This window comes from Penaeus chinensis, chromosome 28 (genome assembly GCF_019202785.1).
Source record: "Penaeus chinensis breed Huanghai No. 1 chromosome 28, ASM1920278v2, whole genome shotgun sequence".
Lineage (NCBI taxonomy): Eukaryota > Metazoa > Arthropoda > Malacostraca > Decapoda > Penaeidae > Penaeus > Penaeus chinensis.
The window spans coordinates 3206164-3231918 of NC_061846.1; the positions used below are offsets into that span (position 1 = coordinate 3206164).

General features: G+C 47.2%; 1 protein-coding gene across 3 annotated transcripts in view; it reads right to left on the reverse strand.

The window, feature by feature from the left end:
• The window catches only part of LOC125040180 (glutamate receptor ionotropic, kainate 2-like), a 98966-nt gene extending 73211 nt beyond the window's left edge, over positions 1-25755 (reverse strand). For all 3 annotated transcript variants that reach the window (XM_047634719.1, XM_047634720.1, XM_047634718.1), the window contains exon 1: positions 25624-25755. The gene's annotated coding sequence lies outside the window, so the exon portion shown is untranslated. The remainder of the gene's footprint in view (positions 1-25623) is intronic.

Sequence of the window (25755 nt, forward strand, 5' to 3'; positions counted from 1 at the left end):
TGGTCCTTTTAGTTTTCAATCTTTGGCCTTAGTTTTTTTTTGTATTTCCCCTTTTGTAGTTTTAGGAGCTGTATAGTTCCAAGTTTTAATCATCCTTTTACAGACTGGTTGTAAGTGTTGATATTTTACTCAGCTCGTTTATCTAGGGATCTCGTGGCTCATTTTAGATTTAGGGATTCTTTCTTATACATATACATATTTTACCCTTTAACCCGTTTTTTTCCCAAGCAGCTTTGATCTTGGTCATTTTCTGGTTGATTTTATTGCTCTGTTGCTTTCGGTTTTTGTTTTTCTTGTTTTATGGTGGATCTTTTGTGACTTTGTGTAGTCCGAGACAAGTATGCCAAGCGAGAAGGAGAGGCAAGATCGATACAAGAGGCTCCAGGAGCGCCGCAATATGCCGTCAGACAGCTTGCCTGCATCTGGATCCCCTGTTCCTTCGACCAGCCGATCCAATCCAGACGTCCGACGAGCTGTTGAAGTGATGGAAGGCGAGATTTCAATGTTCTCCGAAATTATGGGGAAGATTAATGATCTCTTTGCTGAAGTAAGGGACTATCACGAAAGAAACGATCTTCGCTTGGATAAAGTTGAGGAAGCGATGCGTCACCGTGAAGAGGTGGCCCAGGAAGCCCCTTCAGCTAGTGACGATGACGATCGGCTGCGTGAAAGGGACGAGGTCATCCAGCAGCTGCGTGACCAGTTGCAGGAGCAGGAGCAGGAGCTTGACATAGTTCGACGAGAGCTCCAGGAGGCTCGGAGGCTCCCCCATGACCATACAACTCGAGGGGGTGAGAGGGACCCGAACCTCCAGAATCCCTGCCGGCAGTCACCCAGGCAGGATGTGGAGTTTCAGGAGTCGCAATCTCTCGCAAGGGCCACCACAAGGCCTGTGTCTGAGGTAGTTAGTCGCCCCATGCCCAGTGGAAGCATGCTACCTGAACCAACTACCACCAACAGTATGCAGGACCTTCCTCCACCGCTTCCCTACAATCGCCCACCAGGTCCAGATCCTGCCCGCTACCAAATGTATCCACCTCAATCACAGGGGGGACAGATGCCAGTGTCCTCCCATCAGGCTGTTCCTCCACCTCAAAACCTTCCACCACATCAAGACATCTACAATGTCCAGCAACCGTCACAGTCCTCAGCTGGGACTGTAAGCTATGTGCTCTCCAAGGAGACTGTTCCACACTTCCGAGGAGACGCTCCTGCCTCGCAGCCACTCCGGAAGAACCAAGAAGTGGAGGGATGGATCCGGGCGATAGAGAATATCGTCAAGCCTCCCACATCTGAGGCCTACATTCAAGCAGCCCGTGCAAGCTGTCGAGGAGCAGCTGAACTGCTGGTAAACTCGCCACTTTTTGACAGCATTGGGGACTGGCAGTCTTTTAAAGCAGCACTACGAAGTAAGTTCCGGGGAACATACACTTCTGCCGACTTCTACAAAGTACTGTATGATATCCGCATGTCCACGACCCAGGCACCCATGGACTTTTTCCTCCAACTCGAAGGGAATGTGTATCAGGGGTACAGGGATCACCCTGAGGCTGTCGGCGACCCTTCTCAGTTGGTGAAGAGGGTCTTTTTGAGTGGACTTCCTACATGGCTACGTGACTTTTTGGCTCTGAAGGAAGATGGGAGCCCATCCCAGATTGCTGAGGCGGCCCAGCGTATCTGGAATTCTCGGCATGGAATTCACCACAGCAGCTACCAGTCTACTGGACCTGACCGGTTCACACAGCACCCAAACCAACCTCCACGCACCCGTGATGTTTATGCCATGACTGTGTCGGCCCCACTTCCATCACATCAACCTACACTCCATGTCCCAGACCATCACAAGTGGTGTGTTTATCATCAGCTTCCAACCCACAACACCTCTGAATGCCGTGCAAAAGGAAGAAGGGAAGCTGGTTCCCCACCTACCAGCCGACGCTGCTATGAGTGTCGGAACTCAGGACACTTTGCTAGGGAGTGCCCCTTTCGTCAGAGCCAGGGTAATGATGCCCTCCGAACTCCTGGCAGAGATGAAACAGGGGGCATGTACCAAGGGCCCTGCCCTCCCCCAGGAAGCAGTCGCAGCAGTGGAAGCCCTAGGTTGTACAGGACGACCACTCGTGCCACTCAATGTTGATGGTGCCACTCTAATTGGTTTCATTGACACTGGTTCGGAGGCGACCATTATTAAGTCTCGGACGCTTACTCTCCTGGATAAAGAGGGTTCCTTACACCGGAATAACCCATCTAGAACCTTGAAAGGTGTTGCCGGTGAGGCACTGGATACGTTATGTGAAGTTACCCTTTCCTTTAACTTTTGCTCAACCAAAGTTATTCATCGAGTTGCTGTGTGTGACGCAAAGTTTCCTGGAGATATCCTCCTGGGAATGGACCTGCTCCGAAGGACAAGCTTCTGTCTCTCATCCGGTGCTACAGAGAGTGAGGCCTCTTTCAGTATCGAAGGTCATACATTTCCCGTAACATATACTGACAACCCAACGCTACGGATCAATGTAGTCAGCGTCAATGATTCTGGTAAAGTGGGCATGGCAGACAACGTCAATCCTCCAATGACTCCCTTAGCCACTCAACCCTCTGTACACCTCCTTAACACGACAGAGCTCCCACCACATACTGGGTGCTTTGTAGAAGGTGTGATCAGCCGGTCGGGGCCCAATGATGGAGAAGTCATCATCTCACCAGAATCTTCAGCTGCATGCATCTCGCCATATATGATCACCACTGTTTCAGAGCGCCACTGTCCTGTGTGGATGGTGAACGACACAACAAGGGTGGTGAGGTTGACCCAAGGTACACGATTGGGCACGGTAGCTACAATAGAAAAGATTTTTACTTCAAACCCAGCTACTACTGTGCCTGATCCTTCTCCCACAAAGCCCGCCTCCTCGGAGCCTGATGCTGCAGATGGGGACTTCTGTTGGGAGCACGACGACTTTGACTATATGCATGGCTTGACTGACTTTGGGTATGCAGAGGGCTTGGACTTTGTCCCTGGGGAGTTGCCACCTTCTCAAGCCCTTGCAGCGATTGCGCTCGCCGGAAACAATCAAGATCACGTGGAGGATGGTGAGCAGACGTACAATCTGGAGCACCTTGACCAGACCCAACGACAGGAGCTACAGGACCTCTTGTTTCGCTACCAGGTCCTGTTCGATGGGGGGGAAACTGCAGTTGGCCATGTACCAGGTATTCAACATAGGATCGAGACAGGGGATGCAGTGCCAGTTTGTACCCGGCAATGGAGGCTTCCACTGCTGCGACTCGTGAGCTGATACGCAAGGAGTGTGACACTATGCTCAGTGCGGGTGTCATTGAGCCATCCTCTTCACCATGGCTCAGCCCAGTTGTCCTTGTACGGAAAAAGGGGGGTGCCCTACGGTTTTGTGTTGACTACAGAAAGGTCAATTCAGTCACCACTGCAGATACTTACCCCTTGCCCAGAATTGATGAACTGATAGATGAACTGGGCCCCACAGACACCTTCACCACACTTGATGCCAGGGCTGCTTATTGGAGCATTGAGGTACAGGAAGAAGACAGACCAAAGACCGCCTTTTCTGATGGGTATCGGCTCTTCCAGTTTTGCCGACTACCCTTCGGGCTCAGCACGGCACCAACAACGTTCCAGAGAACCATGAATTTGGTCCTATCACCGGTCCTTGGACGTCACACGCTAGCCTATCTGGATGATATTGTGGTTTACTCCAAGGGCTTTGCTCAGCACTTATTGGACTTGGAGGAAACCTTGAAACTTCTAACTGCCGCAGGACTCAAGCTAAATGCAGAGAAGTGCAGCTTTGCAACAACAACAATAAACTTCCGGGGCTTCACAATATCACCTGATGGTGTGGCCCCAGATCACAGCAAGGTAGCAGCCATCGCAGACGGCCCAGCACCCCGCACAGTTAAAGAAATCCGTAGGTTCCTTGGAGCTACAGGTTTTTTCCGTCGGCATATTGAGGGATATGCCACCATTGCCGCGCCCCTTCATTTACTCCTTAAAAAGGGTCAGCAATGGAAATGGGATGTAGAACAGCAGCAAGCCTTTGAAGAGCTAAAGTCACGGCTAGTGTCAGCACCTGTACTCAAGCAACCAGACTTCACTCGGCAGTTTGAAGTTCACACAGATGCCAGCAGCATTGCACTTGGTGCTGCCCTCATCCAGAGGGATGACCAAGGAGCACCTCAGGCCATCGCATACTACAGCAGGAAGTTGCGAGATCCTGAGACCCGTTATCCAGCCATAGATGGCGAAGCATTGGCGGTTGTTGAAGGTGTGCGTGTGTTCGACCCATATCTCTATGGTCGTAAATTCCTTGTACTTACTGATCATCGCCCTCTAACTCACATCTTTAAACATCGGACCAAATCGCCAAGAATGACCCGCTATGCACATGACCTTTCTTTTTATGACTTTGATATCCGCTACAAAGAGGGCCCAACAAACCATGTGCCCGACTTGTTGTCACGACAAGTTGCTCCAATCAACGTCAATGAGCTTTCCCCTCAGGAACTTGCTGCTGAGCAGCGCCAGGACCCCAAGTTCCAGGAAATCTTGTCATTTCTGATGGAGGGAGCCGTGCCCAAGAAGAAGCCACCACTATCATTGTCGGAGTTTGAAGTTCAGGATGGGGTACTTTACCATCTGAAACACCTACCTGACAAGATCCTGTACCAGCTGTGCATTCCAGAAAAGTTGCGTACTTCAGCCATGCAAGCAGCTCACACTCCTCCACTAGCGATGCATCCTGGGATTCATAAGACCTATGACAACCTTCGCAACATGTTTTTCTGGCCCAACATGCTGCGTGACACTCGCTGTTTTGTGGAGCAGTGTTTGAATTGTCAGCAATCCCGTGGTATTCAACAGCGCGTTCCAATGGCTCAAGCTCCTCTCGCACTTTACCCTTTGGAGAGGGTATCCATGGACATCCTGGATCTTGCTCAAGCACCAATGAGATGGGCTCTAACAATCCTCGACCAGCACTCCAGGTTTATCCAGATAGTCCCTCTTAAAGATACCACCGCATCACGCATACACCGTGCCTTTTTAGAGAATTGGGTGACTTACTTTGGTCCACCTCGGGTCATTCAAACAGACAATGGCCGGCAGTTTATCTCCCAGTTGTTTGCAGAGATGGTTGAAATGATTCGTGCCTCACATCACTTTACCATCCGTTATCACCCTCAAGCTAATGGAATGGTAGAGCGCACGAATCGGGTGGTGAAAGCTGCCCTGACTGCTGTCGTAGGAGACCGCCCTGGAGACTGGCACAAACACATCCCAGAATTACGTCTTGCTCTGAACTCTGCAATCCATCGTTCAACAGGAGAGCAGCCCCTCTATCTTCTAACAGGAAGGCACGCTTACTTTCCGGTGGGACTAACAAACGATGCCATATTTGCTGACAACGACAACCTACAGCAGCGCCTGAAAACGGCTCGACGTGCAGCTGTGACAGCTTCCAGGGATGCCAGAGGGGTCTACGAGAGGTCCTACAATCGGCGAGCTCGAGGAACTTTCACTCCAGATGTCGGTCAACTGGTGTGGTATAAGGAAATGGTACCTCGTCCTCTTGGGCCAAAGTGGCAGGGCCCTGCCAGAGTCTCTAAACGATTCGGTCCTGTATCATTTGAAGTCCAAAACTTAGACTCTGGAAAAGTTCTCCGAGCACACCTTAATCACCTACGCCCATACCACCCACCAGAAGAGCTGTCGTATGCTGATGATGAAGATGGCAGGCCCGAAACTGATGATGTCGTAAATGAAGATCCTGTGATAGCCCTTTTGACTACCTTTGCTCGACATCCACTCTTCACAGCTGACCTCAAGGAGGAAGTTGACGAAACATGCTAGGGACCTCAACATCTGTGCGCCCTTGGCCTAGTGCCACGCAGATTTGAGGACTGCTGTTAGCTTCTCGATTGGTACACTGGCGTCTATTCTAAGTTGTTGATGCCAGGGACTGGAGAATAGAACCAACAATAGGGACCTCAGCATCTGTGCGTTCCTGGCCTAGTGCCACGCAGATTTGAGGAATGCTGTTAGTTGTGCCACGCTGGAGCAGAGGGGGTGTTCTTCTTTTGTTTCTTTTTATGTATTTGAAGCTTTCACTTTTATACTTTTAAGCTTGTTTATAATTGTGTTTTACTTTGCTATTTCTCTCATTTTATTCTCGGCTTTTACTGACTTTATTGCATAAAACACTGATCACATTTTATTCCGTGTCCACTCCTATATGTTTGTCAAGACTCAGGCTGCTTTTATCTTCCAGGTCTCCGCTGTTCGCTTCGACCCAGGGCGGGGGAGGAAATCTGTAGTGTGGCTAGTCGCCACGCGCGACGTTCTCTCTCGCGACGGCGAGCATCTTCCCCCTGCGCGCTTCCCTGGTCGGGCAAACTGCACTTTCCCATCACGGCATTCTTCCACCTGCCGGATTCCACCCCCTTTTACTCGTATTTTTAGTGTTTTTATCCTTGGTTTTCGTGTTTTTGTTTTGTTTTAGTTTGCCCATGTTTTGTACATTTTCTTTGGTTTTCGTTTCATTTTAATTAGCTTACTTTTTACTTATTTAAATGCAGTTCTTTGCCGGCAGCCCTAGTTTTAATTATCTGTGAGCTCCTTTGTTTTTAATCCATACCATATAAATCATTTAAATGTTTAAGTGATTAGGGTGACCATTTTTACAAACATTCTTTTTTATCTATTATTTTACTCATGTTCACTATTGCAATTGTTTTACATGTTTCTTATTTTAACTAAATTACCAATTATTTATCAATACGGGCAGGTTCTTATGTTTTCTCCTATTTATAAAGTTGTATGAAGTGACGTCACCGTCACCCCTCACCCCCCCAATGGCCGCGAAAAATAAACAGTTCGGCAGAGTCCGCAGCAGAGACCTGGTGTTTATTTTTCCTTAATTTCTTTCTGTGTGAAACCGGCTCGACGCCCCCGGAAGCTACAAAAGATAAAGTTAAGTCTGAGGTATCTTTGACTCGCTTATAGGAGCTGGATGTGATCATGCTTTTGAATAATAATCATCGGTAATAGTTACGAGTGCTTTTCTTTGTTTAGGTTTTATGGTTTAGTTTTACTTTAATTTTGTACAGCACTTCTTTTCTTGAGTTTAATATTGATTTTGAAAGTGAGTGTTCATTTTACTTTTACCTTTGCTTTATATGTTCATAATCCATTTTTAACGTAATTCTTAAAGATGGTTTTAACTATAGTTTTTATTATTTCATTGTATTACGATTTTATTGTGCGACGGAGGGGGTAATGCTGGAACAAACCCACGCCAAATAAGCTCCTCTAGCCACGCTACCACCTCATGGGGCTTATACCAGGGGTTTAAATAATCTACTTTATTTGCGTAAGGCGCCCTTGGTCATAATGGGATTTTGATATGCCACAGGTATTTTTGGTGGGCAGCGTCGGGATTTGTTCCAGTTTAAATCTCTTAATTATCCCTCCGTCGGTATACATCCAGCATAGATTTTCCCTGTTGGTTATATAATGCATGTTAGTTTTAAGTAGATTGGTGAGCCACTTTGTTTTCCGTTCTTTTCTTGTTTTAAAGGCCTTTTACTCTGGCTTTGAGTTTTCAGTTTTATAAAATGTTCATGATTTTATTTTACTTTGTGCTTTTTATTTGGTCCTTTTAGTTTTCAATCTTTGGCCTTAGTTTTTTTTTGTATTTCCCCTTTTGTAGTTTTAAGAGCTGTATAGTTCCAAGTTTTAATCATCCTTTTACAGACTGGTTGTAAGTGTTGATATTTTACTCAGCTCGTTTATCTAGGGATCTCGTGGCTCATTTTAGATTTAGGGATTCTTTCTTATACATATACATATTTTACCCTTTAACCCGTTTTTTCCCAAGCAGCTTTGATCTTGGTCATTTTCTGGTTGATTTTATTGCTCTGTTGCTTTCGGTTTTTGTTTTTTCTTGTTTTATGTGACTTTTGTGACTTTGTGTAGTCCGAGACAAGTATGCCAAGCGAGAAGGAGAGGCAAGATCGATACAAGAGGCTCCAGGAGCGCCGCAATATGCCGTCAGACAGCTTGCCTGCATCTGGATCCCCTGTTCCTTCGACCAGCCGATCCAATCCAGACGTCCGACGAGCTGTTGAAGTGATGGAAGGCGAGATTCCAATGTTCTCCGAAATTATGGGGAAGATTAATGATCTCTTTGCTGAAGTAAGGGACTATCACGAAAGAAACGATCTTCGCTTGGATAAAGTTGAGGAAGCGATGCGTCACCGGGAAGAGGTGGCCCAGGAAGCCCCTTCAGCTAGTGACGATGACGATCGGCTGCGTGAAAGGGACGAGGTCATCCAGCAGCTGCGTGACCAGTTGCAGGAGCAGGAGCAGGAGCTTGACATAGTTCGACGAGAGCTCCAGGAGGCTCGGAGGCTCCCCCATGACCATACAACTCGAGGGGGTGAGAGGGACCCGAACCTCCAGAATCCCTGCCGGCAGTCACCCAGGCAGGATGTGGAGTTTCAGGAGTCGCAATCTCTCGCAAGGGCCACCACAAGGCCTGTGTCTGAGGTACTTAGTCGCCCCATGCCCAGTGGAAGCATGCTACCTGAACCAACTACCACCAACAGTATGCAGGACCTTCCTCCACCGCTTCCCTACAATCGCCCACCAGGTCCAGATCCTGCCCGCTACCAAATGTATCCACCTCAATCACAGGGGGGACAGATGCCAGTGTCCTCCCATCAGGCTGTTCCTCCACCTCAAAACCTTCGACCACATCAAGACATCTACAATGTCCAGCAACCGTCACAGTCCTCAGCTGGGACTGTAAGCTATGTGCTCTCCAAGGAGACTGTTCCACACTTCCGAGGAGACGCTCCTGCCTCGCAGCCACTCCGGAAGAACCAAGAAGTGGAGGGATGGATCCGGGCGATAGAGAATATCGTCAAGCCTCCCACATCTGAGGCCTACATTCAAGCAGCCCGTGTAAGCTGTCGAGGAGCAGCTGAACTGCTGGTAAACTCGCCACTTTTTGACAGCATTGGGGACTGGCAGTCTTTTAAAGCAGCACTACGAAGTAAGTTCCGGGGAACATACACTTCTGCCGACTTCTACAAAGTACTGTATGATATCCGCATGTCCACGACCCAGGCACCCATGGACTTTTTCCTCCAACTCGAAGGGAATGTGTATCAGGGGTACAGGGATCACCCTGAGGCTGTCGGCGACCCTTCTCAGTTGGTGAAGAGGGTCTTTTTGAGTGGACTTCCTACATGGCTACGTGACTTTTTGGCTCTGAAGGAAGATGGGAGCCCATCCCAGATTGCTGAGGCGGCCCAGCGTATCTGGAATTCTCGGCATGGAATTCACCACAGCAGCTACCAGTCTACTGGACCTGACCGGTTCACACAGCACCCAAACCAACCTCCACGCACCCGTGATGTTTATGCCATGACTGTGTCGGCCCCACTTCCATCACATCAACCTACACTCCATGTCCCAGACCATCACAAGTGGTGTGTTTATCATCAGCTTCCAACCCACAACACCTCTGAATGCCGTGCAAAAGGAAGAAGGGAAGCTAGTTCCCCACCTACCAGCCGACGCTGCTATGAGTGTTGGAACTCAGGACACTTTGCTAGGGAGTGCCCCTTTCGTCAGAGCCAGGGTAATGATGCCCTCCGAACTCCTGGCAGAGATGAAACAGGGGGCGTGTACCAAGGGCCCTACCCTCCCCCAGGAAGCAGTCGCAGCAGTGGAAGCCCTAGGTTGTACAGGACGACCACTCGTGCCACTCAATGTTGATGGTGCCACTCTAATTGGTTTCATTGACACTGGTTCGGAGGCGACCATTATTAAGTCTCGGACGCTTACTCTCCTGGATAAAGAGGGTTCCTTACACCGGAATAACCCATCTAGAACCTTGAAAGGTGTTGCCGGTGAGGCACTGGATACGTTATGTGAAGTTACCCTTTCCTTTAACTTTTGCTCAACCAAAGTTATTCATCGAGTTGCTGTGTGTGACGCAAAGTTTCCTGGAGATATCCTCCTGGGAATGGACCTGCTCCGAAGGACAAGCTTCTGTCTCTCATCCGGTGCTACAGAGAGTGAGGCCTCTTTCAGTATCGAAGGTCATACATTTCCCGTAACATATACTGACAACCCAACGCTACGGATCAATGTAGTCAGCGTCAATGATTCTGGTAAAGTGGGCATGGCAGACAACGTCAATCCTCCAATGACTCCCTTAGCCACTCAACCCTCTGTACACCTCCTTAACACGACAGAGCTCCCACCACATACTGGGTGCTTTGTAGAAGGTGTGATCAGCCGGTCGGGGCCCAATGATGGAGAAGTCATCATCTCACCAGAATCTTCAGCTGCGTGCATCTCGCCATATATGATCACCACTGTTTCAGAGCGCCACTGTCCTGTGTGGATGGTGAACGACACAACAAGGGTGGTGAGGTTGACCCAAGGTACACGATTGGGCACGGTAGCTACAATAGAAAAGATTTTTACTTCAAACCCAGCTACTACTGTGCCTGATCCTTCTCCCACAAAGCCCGCCTCCTCGGAGCCTGATGCTGCAGATGGGGACTTCTGTTGGGAGCACGACGACTTTGACTATATGCATGGCTTGACTGACTTTGGGTATGCAGAGGGCTTGGACTTTGTCCCTGGGGAGTTGCCACCTTCTCAAGCCCTTGCAGCGATTGCGCTCGCCGGAAACAATCAAGATCACGTGGAGGATGGTGAGCAGACGTACAATCTGGAGCACCTTGACCAGACCCAACGACAGGAGCTACAGGACCTCTTGTGTCGCTACCAGGTCCTGTTCGATGGGGGGGAAACTGCAGTTGGCCATGTACCAGGTATTCAACATAGGATCGAGACAGGGGATGCAGTGCCAGTTTGTACCCGGCAATGGAGGCTTCCACAAGCAACCCGTGAGCTGATACGCAAGGAGTGTGACACTATGCTCAGTGCGGGTGTCATTGAGCCATCCTCTTCACCATGGCTCAGCCCAGTTGTCCTTGTACGGAAAAAGGGGGGTGCCCTACGATTTTGTGTTGACTACAGAAAGGTCAATTCAGTCACCACTGCAGATACTTACCCCTTGCCCAGAATTGATGAACTGATAGATGAACTGGGCCCCACAGACACCTTCACCACACTTGATGCCAGGGCTGCTTATTGGAGCATTGAGGTACAGGAAGAAGACCGACCAAAGACCGCCTTTTCTGATGGGTATCGGCTCTTCCAGTTTTGCCGACTACCCTTCGGGCTCAGCACGGCACCAACAACGTTCCAGAGAACCATGAATTTGGTCCTATCACCTGTCCTTGGACGTCACACGCTAGCCTATCTGGATGATATTGTGGTTTACTCCAAGGGCTTTGCTCAGCACTTATTGGACTTGGAGGAAACCTTGAAACTTCTAACTGCCGCAGGACTCAAGCTAAATGTAGAGAAGTGCAGCTTTGCAACAACAACAATAAACTTCCTGGGCTTCACAATATCACCTGATGGTGTGGCCCCAGATCACAGCAAGGTAGCAGCCATCGCAGACGGCCCAGCACCCCGCACAGTTAAAGAAATCCGTAGGTTCCTTGGAGCTACAGGTTTTTTCCGTCGGCATATTGAGGGATATGCCACCATTGCCGCGCCCCTTCATTTACTCCTTAAAAAGGGTCAGCAATGGAAATGGGATGTAGAACAGCAGCAAGCCTTTGAAGAGCTAAAGTCACGGCTAGTGTCAGCACCTGTACTCAAGCAACCAGACTTCACTCGGCAGTTTGAAGTTCACACAGATGCCAGCAGCATTGCACTTGGTGCTGCCCTCATCCAGAGGGATGACCAAGGAGCACCTCAGGCCATCGCATACTACAGCAGGAAGTTGCGAGATCCTGAGACCCGTTATCCAGCCATAGATGGCGAAGCATTGGCGGTTGTTGAAGGTGTGCGTGTGTTCGACCCATATCTCTATGGTCGTAAATTCCTTGTACTGACTGATCATCGCCCTCTAACTCACATCTTTAAACATCGGACCAAATCGCCAAGAATGACCCGCTATGCACATGACCTTTCTTTTTATGACTTTGATATCCGCTACAAAGAGGGCCCAACAAACCATGTGCCCGACTTGTTGTCACGACAAGTTGCTCCAATCAACGTCAATGAGCTTTCCCCTCAGGAACTTGCTGCTGAGCAGCGCCAGGACCCCAAGTTCCAGGAAATCTTGTCATTTCTGATGGAGGGAGCCGTGCCCAAGAAGAAGCCACCACTATCATTGTCGGAGTTTGAAGTTCAGGATGGGGTACTTTACCATCTGAAACACCTGCCTGACAAGATCCTGTACCAGCTGTGCATTCCAGAAAAGTTGCGTACTTCAGCCATGCAAGCAGCTCACACTCCTCCACTAGCGATGCATCCTGGGATTCATAAGACCTATGACAACCTTCGCAACATGTTTTTCTGGCCCAACATGCTGCGTGACACTCGCTGTTTTGTGGAGCAGTGTTTGAATTGTCAGCAATCCCGTGGTATTCAACAGCGCGTTCCAATGGCTCAAGCTCCTCTCGCACTTTACCCTTTGGAGAGGGTATCCATGGACATCCTGGATCTTGCTCAAGCACCAATGAGATGGGCTCTAACAATCCTCGACCAGCACTCCAGGTTTATCCAGATAGTCCCTCTTAAAAATACCACCGCATCACGCATACACCGTGCCTTTTTAGAGAATTGGGTGACTTACTTTGGTCCACCTCGGGTCATTCAAACAGACAATGGCCGGCAGTTTATCTCCCAGTTGTTTGCAGAGATGGTTGAAATGATTCGTGCCTCACATCACTTTACCATCCGTTATCACCCTCAAGCTAATGGAATGGTAGAGCGCACGAATCGGGTGGTGAAAGCTGCCCTGACTGCTGTCGTAGGAGACCGCCCTGGAGACTGGCACAAACACATCCCAGAATTACGTCTTGCTCTGAACTCTGCAATCCATCGCTCAACAGGAGAGCAGCCCCTCTATCTTCTAACAGGAAGGCACGCTTACTTTCCGGTGGGACTAACAAACGATGCCATATTTGCTGACAACGACAACCTACAGCAGCGCCTGAAAACGGCTCGACGTGCAGCTGTGACAGCTTCCAGGGATGCCAGAGGGGTCTACGAGAGGTCCTACAATCGGCGAGCTCGAGGAACTTTCACTCCAGATGTCGGTCAACTGGTGTGGTATAAGGAAATGGTACCTCGTCCTCTTGGGCCAAAGTGGCAGGGCCCTGCCAGAGTCTCTAAACGATTCGGTCCTGTATCATTTGAAGTCCAAAACTTAGACTCTGGAAAAGTTCTCCGAGCACATCTTAATCACCTACGCCCATACCACCCACCAGAAGAGCTGTCGTATGCTGATGATGAAGATGGCAGGCCCGAAACTGATGATGTCGTAAATGAAGATCCTGTGATAGCCCTTTTGACTACCTTTGCTCGACATCCACTCTTCACAGCTGACCTCAAGGAGGAAGTTGACGAAACATGCTAGGGACCTCAACATCTGTGCGCCCTTGGCCTAGTGCCACGCAGATTTGAGGAGTGCTGTTAGCTACTCGATTGGTACACTGGCGTCTATTCTAAGTTGTTGATGCCAGGGACTGGAGAATAGAACCAACAATAGGGACCTCAGCATCTGTGCGTTCCTGGCCGAGTGCCACGCAGATTTGAGGACTGCTGTTAGCTTCTCGATTGGTACACTGGCGTCTATTCTAAGTTGTTGATGCCAGGGACTGGAGAATAGAACCAACAATAGGGACCTCAGCATCTGTGCGTTCCTGGCCTAGTGCCACGCAAATTTGAGGAATGCTGTTAGTTGTGCCACGCTGGAGCAGAGGGGGTGTTCTTCTTTTGTTTCTTTTTATGTATTTGAAGCTTTCACTTTTATACTTTTAAGCTTGTTTATAATTGTGTTTTACTTTGCTATTTCTCTCATTTTATTCTCGGCTTTTACTGACTTTATTGCATAAAACACTGATCACATTTTATTCCGTGTCCACTCCTATATGTTTGTCAAGACTCAGGCTGCTTTTATCTTCCAGGTCTCCGCTGTTCGCTTCGACCCAGGGCGGGGGAGGAAATCTGTAGTGTGGCTAGTCGCCACGCGCGACGTTCTCTCTCGCGACGGCGAGCATCTTCCCCCTGCGCGCTTCCCTGGTCGGGCAAACTGCACTTTCCCATCACGGCATTCTTCCACCTGCCGGATTCCACCCCCTTTTACTCGTATTTTTAGTGTTTTTATCCTTGGTTTTCGTGTTTTTGTTTTGTTTTAGTTTGCCCATGTTTTGTACATTTTCTTTGGTTTTCGTTTCATTTTAATTAGCTTACTTTTTACTTATTTAAATGCAGTTCTTTGCCGGCAGCCCTAGTTTTAATTATCTGTGAGCTCCTTTGTTTTTAATCCATACCATATAAATCATTTAAATGTTTAAGTGATTAGGGTGACCATTTTTACAAACATTCTTTTTTATCTATTATTTTACTCATGTTCACTATTGCAATTGTTTTACATGTTTCTTATTTTAACTAAATTACCAATTATTTATCAATACGGGCAGGTTCTTATGTTTTCTCCTATTTATAAAGTTGTATGAAGTGACGTCACCGTCACCCCTCACCCCCCCAATGGCCGCGAAAAATAAACAGTTCGGCAGAGTCCGCAGCAGAGACCTGGTGTTTATTTTTCCTTAATTTCTTTCTGTGTGAAACCGGCTCGACGCCCCCGGAAGCTACAAAAGATAAAGTTAAGTCTGAGGTATCTTTGACTCGCTTATAGGAGCTGGATGTGATCATGCTTTTGAATAATAATCATCGGTAATAGTTACGAGTGCTTTTCTTTGTTTAGGTTTTATGGTTTAGTTTTACTTTAATTTTGTACAGCACTTCTTTTCTTGAGTTTAATATTGATTTTGAAAGTGAGTGTTCATTTTACTTTTACCTTTGCTTTCTATGTTCTTAATCCATTTTTAACGTAATTCTTAAAGATGGTTTTAACTATAGTTTTTATTATTTCATTGTATTACGATTTTATTGTGCGACGGAGGGGGTAATGCTGGAACAAACCCACGCCAAATAAGCTCCTCTAGCCACGCTACCACCTCATGGGGCTTATACCAGGGGTTTAAATAAACTACTTTATTTGCGTAAGGCGCCCTTGGTCATGATAGGATTTTGATATGCCACAGGTATTTTTGGTGGGCAGCGTCGGGATTTGTTCCAGTTTAAATCTCTTAATTATCCCTCCGTCGGTATACATCCAGCATAGATTTTCCCTGTTAGTTATATAATGCATGTTAGTTTTAAGTAGATTGGTGAGCCACTTTGTTTTCCGTTCTTTTCTTGTTTTAAAGGCCTTTTACTCTGGCTTTGAGTTTTCAGTTTTATAAAATGTTCATGATTTTGTTTTACTTTGTGCTTTTTATTTGGTCCTTTTAGTTTTCAATCTTTGGCCTTAGTTTTTTTTTGTATTTCCCCTTTTGTAGTTTTAGGAGCTGTATAGTTCCAAGTTTTAATCATCCTTTTACAGACTGGTTGTAAGTGTTGATATTTTACTCAGCTCGTTTATCTAGGGATCTCGTGGCTCATTTTAGATTTAGGGATTCTTTCTTATACATATACATATTTTACCCTTTAACCCGTTTTTTTCCCAAGCAGCTTTGATCTTGGTCATTTTCTGGTTGATTTTATTGCTCTGTTGCTTTCGGTTTTTGTTTTTCTTGTTTTATGGTGGATCTTTTGTGACTTTGTGTAGTCCGAGACAAGTATGCCAAGCGAGAAGGAGAGGCAAGATCGATACAAGAGGCTCCAGGAGCGCCGCAATATGCCGTCAGACAGCTTGCCTGCATCTGGATCCCCTGTTCCTTCGACCAGCCGATCCAATCCAGACGTCCGACGAGCTGTTGAAGTGATGGAAGGCGAGATTTCAATGTTCTCCGAAATTATGGGGAAGATTAATGATCTCTTTGCTGAAGTAAGGGACTATCACGAAAGAAACGATCTTCGCTTGGATAAAGTTGAGGAAGCGATGCGTCACCGTGAAGAGGTGGCCCAGGAAGCCCCTTCAGCTAGTGACGATGACGATCGGCTGCGTGAAAGGGACGAGGTCATCCAGCAGCTGCGTGACCAGTTGCAGGAGCAGGAGCAGGAGCTTGACATAGTTCGACGAGAGCTCCAGGAGGCTCGGAGGCTCCCCCATGACCATACAACTCGAGGGGGTGAGAGGGACCCGAACCTCCAGAATCCCTGCCGGCAGTCACCCAGGCAGGATGTGGAGTTTCAGGAGTCGCAATCTCTCGCAAGGGCCACCACAAGGCCTGTGTCTGAGGTAGTTAGTCGCCCCATGCCCAGTGGAAGCATGCTACCTGAACCAACTACCACCAACAGTATGCAGGACCTTCCTCCACCGCTTCCCTACAATCGCCCACCAGGTCCAGATCCTGCCCGCTACCAAATGTATCCACCTCAATCACAGGGGGGACAGATGCCAGTGTCCTCCCATCAGGCTGTTCCTCCACCTCAAAACCTTCCACCACATCAAGACATCTACAATGTCCAGCAACCGTCACAGTCCTCAGCTGGGACTGTAAGCTATGTGCTCTCCAAGGAGACTGTTCCACACTTCCGAGGAGACGCTCCTGCCTCGCAGCCACTCCGGAAGAACCAAGAAGTGGAGGGATGGATCCGGGCGATAGAGAATATCGTCAAGCCTCCCACATCTGAGGCCTACATTCAAGCAGCCCGTGCAAGCTGTCGAGGAGCAGCTGAACTGCTGGTAAACTCGCCACTTTTTGACAGCATTGGGGACTGGCAGTCTTTTAAAGCAGCACTACGAAGTAAGTTCCGGGGAACATACACTTCTGCCGACTTCTACAAAGTACTGTATGATATCCGCATGTCCACGACCCAGGCACCCATGGACTTTTTCCTCCAACTCGAAGGGAATGTGTATCAGGGGTACAGGGATCACCCTGAGGCTGTCGGCGACCCTTCTCAGTTGGTGAAGAGGGTCTTTTTGAGTGGACTTCCTACATGGCTACGTGACTTTTTGGCTCTGAAGGAAGATGGGAGCCCATCCCAGATTGCTGAGGCGGCCCAGCGTATCTGGAATTCTCGGCATGGAATTCACCACAGCAGCTACCAGTCTACTGGACCTGACCGGTTCACACAGCACCCAAACCAACCTCCACGCACCCGTGATGTTTATGCCATGACTGTGTCGGCCCCACTTCCATCACATCAACCTACACTCCATGTCCCAGACCATCACAAGTGGTGTGTTTATCATCAGCTTCCAACCCACAACACCTCTGAATGCCGTGCAAAAGGAAGAAGGGAAGCTGGTTCCCCACCTACCAGCCGACGCTGCTATGAGTGTCGGAACTCAGGACACTTTGCTAGGGAGTGCCCCTTTCGTCAGAGCCAGGGTAATGATGCCCTCCGAACTCCTGGCAGAGATGAAACAGGGGGCATGTACCAAGGGCCCTGCCCTCCCCCAGGAAGCAGTCGCAGCAGTGGAAGCCCTAGGTTGTACAGGACGACCACTCGTGCCACTCAATGTTGATGGTGCCACTCTAATTGGTTTCATTGACACTGGTTCGGAGGCGACCATTATTAAGTCTCGGACGCTTACTCTCCTGGATAAAGAGGGTTCCTTACACCGGAATAACCCATCTAGAACCTTGAAAGGTGTTGCCGGTGAGGCACTGGATACGTTATGTGAAGTTACCCTTTCCTTTAACTTTTGCTCAACCAAAGTTATTCATCGAGTTGCTGTGTGTGACGCAAAGTTTCCTGGAGATATCCTCCTGGGAATGGACCTGCTCCGAAGGACAAGCTTCTGTCTCTCATCCGGTGCTACAGAGAGTGAGGCCTCTTTCAGTATCGAAGGTCATACATTTCCCGTAACATATACTGACAACCCAACGCTACGGATCAATGTAGTCAGCGTCAATGATTCTGGTAAAGTGGGCATGGCAGACAACGTCAATCCTCCAATGACTCCCTTAGCCACTCAACCCTCTGTACACCTCCTTAACACGACAGAGCTCCCACCACATACTGGGTGCTTTGTAGAAGGTGTGATCAGCCGGTCGGGGCCCAATGATGGAGAAGTCATCATCTCACCAGAATCTTCAGCTGCATGCATCTCGCCATATATGATCACCACTGTTTCAGAGCGCCACTGTCCTGTGTGGATGGTGAACGACACAACAAGGGTGGTGAGGTTGACCCAAGGTACACGATTGGGCACGGTAGCTACAATAGAAAAGATTTTTACTTCAAACCCAGCTACTACTGTGCCTGATCCTTCTCCCACAAAGCCCGCCTCCTCGGAGCCTGATGCTGCAGATGGGGACTTCTGTTGGGAGCACGACGACTTTGACTATATGCATGGCTTGACTGACTTTGGGTATGCAGAGGGCTTGGACTTTGTCCCTGGGGAGTTGCCACCTTCTCAAGCCCTTGCAGCGATTGCGCTCGCCGGAAACAATCAAGATCACGTGGAGGATGGTGAGCAGACGTACAATCTGGAGCACCTTGACCAGACCCAACGACAGGAGCTACAGGACCTCTTGTTTCGCTACCAGGTCCTGTTCGATGGGGGGGAAACTGCAGTTGGCCATGTACCAGGTATTCAACATAGGATCGAGACAGGGGATGCAGTGCCAGTTTGTACCCGGCAATGGAGGCTTCCACTGCTGCGACTCGTGAGCTGATACGCAAGGAGTGTGACACTATGCTCAGTGCGGGTGTCATTGAGCCATCCTCTTCACCATGGCTCAGCCCAGTTGTCCTTGTACGGAAAAAGGGGGGTGCCCTACGGTTTTGTGTTGACTACAGAAAGGTCAATTCAGTCACCACTGCAGATACTTACCCCTTGCCCAGAATTGATGAACTGATAGATGAACTGGGCCCCACAGACACCTTCACCACACTTGATGCCAGGGCTGCTTATTGGAGCATTGAGGTACAGGAAGAAGACAGACCAAAGACCGCCTTTTCTGATGGGTATCGGCTCTTCCAGTTTTGCCGACTACCCTTCGGGCTCAGCACGGCACCAACAACGTTCCAGAGAACCATGAATTTGGTCCTATCACCGGTCCTTGGACGTCACACGCTAGCCTATCTGGATGATATTGTGGTTTACTCCAAGGGCTTTGCTCAGCACTTATTGGACTTGGAGGAAACCTTGAAACTTCTAACTGCCGCAGGACTCAAGCTAAATGCAGAGAAGTGCAGCTTTGCAACAACAACAATAAACTTCCGGGGCTTCACAATATCACCTGATGGTGTGGCCCCAGATCACAGCAAGGTAGCAGCCATCGCAGACGGCCCAGCACCCCGCACAGTTAAAGAAATCCGTAGGTTCCTTGGAGCTACAGGTTTTTTCCGTCGGCATATTGAGGGATATGCCACCATTGCCGCGCCCCTTCATTTACTCCTTAAAAAGGGTCAGCAATGGAAATGGGATGTAGAACAGCAGCAAGCCTTTGAAGAGCTAAAGTCACGGCTAGTGTCAGCACCTGTACTCAAGCAACCAGACTTCACTCGGCAGTTTGAAGTTCACACAGATGCCAGCAGCATTGCACTTGGTGCTGCCCTCATCCAGAGGGATGACCAAGGAGCACCTCAGGCCATCGCATACTACAGCAGGAAGTTGCGAGATCCTGAGACCCGTTATCCAGCCATAGATGGCGAAGCATTGGCGGTTGTTGAAGGTGTGCGTGTGTTCGACCCATATCTCTATGGTCGTAAATTCCTTGTACTTACTGATCATCGCCCTCTAACTCACATCTTTAAACATCGGACCAAATCGCCAAGAATGACCCGCTATGCACATGACCTTTCTTTTTATGACTTTGATATCCGCTACAAAGAGGGCCCAACAAACCATGTGCCCGACTTGTTGTCACGACAAGTTGCTCCAATCAACGTCAATGAGCTTTCCCCTCAGGAACTTGCTGCTGAGCAGCGCCAGGACCCCAAGTTCCAGGAAATCTTGTCATTTCTGATGGAGGGAGCCGTGCCCAAGAAGAAGCCACCACTATCATTGTCGGAGTTTGAAGTTCAGGATGGGGTACTTTACCATCTGAAACACCTACCTGACAAGATCCTGTACCAGCTGTGCATTCCAGAAAAGTTGCGTACTTCAGCCATGCAAGCAGCTCACACTCCTCCACTAGCGATGCATCCTGGGATTCATAAGACCTATGACAACCTTCGCAACATGTTTTTCTGGCCCAACATGCTGCGTGACACTCGCTGTTTTGTGGAGCAGTGTTTGAATTGTCAGCAATCCCGTGGTATTCAACAGCGCGTTCCAATGGCTCAAGCTCCTCTCGCACTTTACCCTTTGGAGAGGGTATCCATGGACATCCTGGATCTTGCTCAAGCACCAATGAGATGGGCTCTAACAATCCTCGACCAGCACTCCAGGTTTATCCAGATAGTCCCTCTTAAAGATACCACCGCATCACGCATACACCGTGCCTTTTTAGAGAATTGGGTGACTTACTTTGGTCCACCTCGGGTCATTCAAACAGACAATGGCCGGCAGTTTATCTCCCAGTTGTTTGCAGAGATGGTTGAAATGATTCGTGCCTCACATCACTTTACCATCCGTTATCACCCTCAAGCTAATGGAATGGTAGAGCGCACGAATCGGGTGGTGAAAGCTGCCCTGACTGCTGTCGTAGGAGACCGCCCTGGAGACTGGCACAAACACATCCCAGAATTACGTCTTGCTCTGAACTCTGCAATCCATCGTTCAACAGGAGAGCAGCCCCTCTATCTTCTAACAGGAAGGCACGCTTACTTTCCGGTGGGACTAACAAACGATGCCATATTTGCTGACAACGACAACCTACAGCAGCGCCTGAAAACGGCTCGACGTGCAGCTGTGACAGCTTCCAGGGATGCCAGAGGGGTCTACGAGAGGTCCTACAATCGGCGAGCTCGAGGAACTTTCACTCCAGATGTCGGTCAACTGGTGTGGTATAAGGAAATGGTACCTCGTCCTCTTGGGCCAAAGTGGCAGGGCCCTGCCAGAGTCTCTAAACGATTCGGTCCTGTATCATTTGAAGTCCAAAACTTAGACTCTGGAAAAGTTCTCCGAGCACACCTTAATCACCTACGCCCATACCACCCACCAGAAGAGCTGTCGTATGCTGATGATGAAGATGGCAGGCCCGAAACTGATGATGTCGTAAATGAAGATCCTGTGATAGCCCTTTTGACTACCTTTGCTCGACATCCACTCTTCACAGCTGACCTCAAGGAGGAAGTTGACGAAACATGCTAGGGACCTCAACATCTGTGCGCCCTTGGCCTAGTGCCACGCAGATTTGAGGACTGCTGTTAGCTTCTCGATTGGTACACTGGCGTCTATTCTAAGTTGTTGATGCCAGGGACTGGAGAATAGAACCAACAATAGGGACCTCAGCATCTGTGCGTTCCTGGCCTAGTGCCACGCAGATTTGAGGAATGCTGTTAGTTGTGCCACGCTGGAGCAGAGGGGGTGTTCTTCTTTTGTTTCTTTTTATGTATTTGAAGCTTTCACTTTTATACTTTTAAGCTTGTTTATAATTGTGTTTTACTTTGCTATTTCTCTCATTTTATTCTCGGCTTTTACTGACTTTATTGCATAAAACACTGATCACATTTTATTCCGTGTCCACTCCTATATGTTTGTCAAGACTCAGGCTGCTTTTATCTTCCAGGTCTCCGCTGTTCGCTTCGACCCAGGGCGGGGGAGGAAATCTGTAGTGTGGCTAGTCGCCACGCGCGACGTTCTCTCTCGCGACGGCGAGCATCTTCCCCCTGCGCGCTTCCCTGGTCGGGCAAACTGCACTTTCCCATCACGGCATTCTTCCACCTGCCGGATTCCACCCCCTTTTACTCGTATTTTTAGTGTTTTTATCCTTGGTTTTCGTGTTTTTGTTTTGTTTTAGTTTGCCCATGTTTTGTACATTTTCTTTGGTTTTCGTTTCATTTTAATTAGCTTACTTTTTACTTATTTCAATGCAGTTCTTTGCCGGCAGCCCTAGTTTTAATTATCTGTGAGCTCCTTTGTTTTTAATCCATACCATATAAATCATATAAATGTTTAAGTGATTAGGGTGACCATTTTTACAAACATTCTTTTTGTCTATTATTTTACTCATGTTCACTATTGCAATTGTTTTACATGTTTCTTATTTTAACTAAATTACCAATTATTTATCAATACGGGCAGGTTCTTATTTTTTCTCCTATTTATAAAGTTGTATGAAGTGACGTCACCGTCACCCCTCACCCCCCAATGGCCGCGAAAAATAAACAGTTCGGCAGAGACCGCAGCAGAGACCTGGTGTTTATTTTTCCTTATTTTCTTTCTGTGTGAAACCGGCTCGACGCCCCCGGAAACTACAAAAGATAAAGTTAAGTCTGAGGTATATTTGACTCGCTTATAGGAGCTGGATGTGATCATGCTTTTAAATAATAATCATCGGTAATAGTTACGAGTGCTTTTCTTTGTTTAGGTTTTATGGTTTAGTTTTACTTTAATTTTGTACAGCACTTCTTTTCTTGAGTTTAATATTGATTTTTAAAGTGAGTGTTCATTTTACATTTACCTTTGCTTTCTATGTTCTTAATCCATTTTTAACGTAATTCTTAAAGATGGTTTTAACTATAGTTTTTATTATTTCATTGTATTACGATTTTATTGTGCGACGGAGGGGGTAATGCTGGAACAAACCCACGCCAAATAAGCTCCTCTAGCCACGCTACCACCTCATGGGGCTTATACCAGGGGTTTAAATAAACTACTTTATTTGCGTAAGGCGCCCTTGGTCATGATAGGATTTTGATATGCCACACAATCAATCAGTCAGTCAGTCAATCAATCAATCGATCTAACTATCTATCTATCTTTGTTTATCTATTTGTCTACCTATTTCCCATCCCGCGGCGTAGCACATGAACATATCAGTAAGACAAATGTCTCTCGAAAACAAACTATATATCTTACTAGATAAAACTGTGCTATTCATTCATCTGACATTTCTTTCATAAAACATAAAAAACATAAATCTATGTTAAAAGAACCAAACAAAATAACGTAAATACGTAATATAAAATGTCCATGCGCAATGTAATTGTCTTTTTTTCTTCATCTTGCTCCCGAGTTCTTAGAAAAGACTGTAGCAACAGCGACTATACTTCAACTGATACGAGAGAGACGGAAGGAGGGAGGGAGGGAGGGAAGAGAAAAGAAAGGAAGGAAGGAGAGAGAAGGAAGGGGAGAGAAGGGAAGGGAGAGGAGGAAGGTGAGAGAAAGGGAGGGAGGGAGGGAGGGAGGGAGAAAGAAAGGGAGAGAGGGAGGGAAAGGTGGTGAGAGGGAAGGAGAGAGAAAGGAAAGGAGGGAGGGAAGGGGAGAGAGAAAGAGAGAGAGAGAGAGAGAGAGAGAGAGAGAGAGAGAGAGAGAGAGAGAGAGAGAGAGAGAGAGAGAGAGAGAGAGAGAGAGAGAGAGCGAAAGAAAGAGAGAGAGAGCGAAAGAAAGAGAGAGAGAGGGTAGAGAAAGAGAGAGAGAGAGAGAGAGAGAGAGAGAGAGAGAGAGAAGAGAGAAGAGAGAAGAGAGAAGAGAGAAGAGAGAAAGAGAGAAAGAGAGAAAGAGAGAAAGAGAGAAAGAGAGAAAGAGAGAAAGAGAGAAAGAGAGAAAGAGAGAAAGAGAGAAAGAGAGAAAGAGAGAAAGAGAGAGAGAGAGAAAGAGAGAAAGAGAGAAAGAGAGAAAGAGAGAAAGAGAGAAAGAGAGAAAGAGAGAAAGAGAGAAAGAGAGAAAGAGAGAAAGAGAGAAAGAGAGAAAGAGAGAAAGAGAGAAAGAGAGAGAAGAGAGAGAAGAGAGAGAGAGAGAGAGAGAGAGAGAGAGAGAGAGAGAGAGAGAGAGAGAGAGAGAGAGAGAGAGAGAGAGAGAGAGAGAGAGAGAGAGAGAGAGAGAGAGAGAGAGAGAGAGAGAGAGAGAGAGAGAGAGAGAGAGAGAGAGAGAGAGAGAGAGAGAGAGAGAGAGAGAGAGAGAGAGAGAGAGAGAGAGAGAGAGAGAGAGAGAGAGAGAGAGAGAGAGAGAGACGAGAGAGAGAGAGAGAGAGACGGAGATGAGAGAGAGAGACGAGAGAGAGAGAGAGAGACAGAGAGAGAGAGAGAGAGAGAGAGAGAGAGAGAGAGAGAGAGAAGAGAGAGAAGAGAGAGAAGAGAGAGAAGAGAGAGAAGAGAGAGAAGAGAGAGAAGAGAGAGAAGAGAGAGAAGAGAGAGAAGAGAGAGAAGAGAGAGAAGAGAGAGAAGAGAGAGAAGAGAGAGAAGAGAGAGAAGAGAGAGAAGCGAGAGAAGAGAGAGAAGAGAGAGAAGAGAGAGAAGAGAGAGAAGCGAGAGAATAGGGAGAAAAAAAGAAATGCACAATAAATAGAGAGAGAGAGAGCGAGTTGTATGTATATTTGCAAAATCGCATTACATTTTGTAAAAAGTTTCGTTAGAATGATGATCATGATAACTAGAATAATAAACAAAGATAAGGGTAACAGTAAGTAAATAAATAACCAAGATGGTAATCAGACTAGTATATATGTATATATATATCTATATATATATATATATATATATATGTATGTATGTATGTATGTATATACATATAAACATATTACATATTTGTATATATTCATATATTTTATATACATATATTTAGTTATATATCTATATACTATATATAATATATATATATTATATATATATGCCCATTACAGATTTTTTTTGTGAAGTGTCTCTGCACATAGATGGCTCTGCTAGCGCTTAGCCGCAAAGGAGTCCATTAGTAGACCTTGTGACCTTACCTAATCCCACCTTTCCTTGAATTTGCGGGGGAAAAAAACTTCTTTTTTGTTTTTTTGCTATGAATATTGATGGTATTATTTTTATTATAGACATTATAATTACAATAATGTTATTAACATTAGTAACAGCAAAATAAGATCATGTAAATATTTTCGAAAATCAAGAAACTGGTAAACGGGTGAGATAGGTAGTACTCGTAATGGTGCAGCCATCTATGTCTAAGAACAATTAATAAAGTAAACTCAGAAATCAACCAAATGAAGCTCTAAAAAGAAAATGAAGTCTCCCAATCATATGACCTCTTCTCTTAAAATATGACCTCTTCTCTCACTCGCGAGAATTGACCTCTTCTCTCAGCCGAACAGACCGCCATTCGCCCGCAACGCAAAAGGCGATATGGCGCTCATTTATCTTATACGAGTCGTTTGAGTCGCTGGTGGTCGTAAGAAATCGATATTCTAACCACTTTTAGGGTCGTCTTTTCATTATTTGCTTTTTGTTTGTGTTTAATTGATTTCGGAAAGAAAATGCGGGTTTCTTCACTGTTAAGGTAAATTTGCTATGTATCTTCATAATGTTAATTAAAATTTTACTTTGAACTAAGTAACTCATTTCACCGTGATCATAAGATCGTTTAACCTTTGCCGAGACCGTTAGGCGGCCCATAATGTCCAAAGTCGATTGCAAAGGAGGTTGGACCTTACCTGCGCTCCGATGGTCCTTCGAGGTTGAGATCGCGGACGAAGGACTAAGAAAGTGCTAGAAATGTGTCGTAGTCCCGATGAAGGAAAAAAGTGCCCAGTTGCTTCTCCGCACAAGTGCCACACCAGACTGAG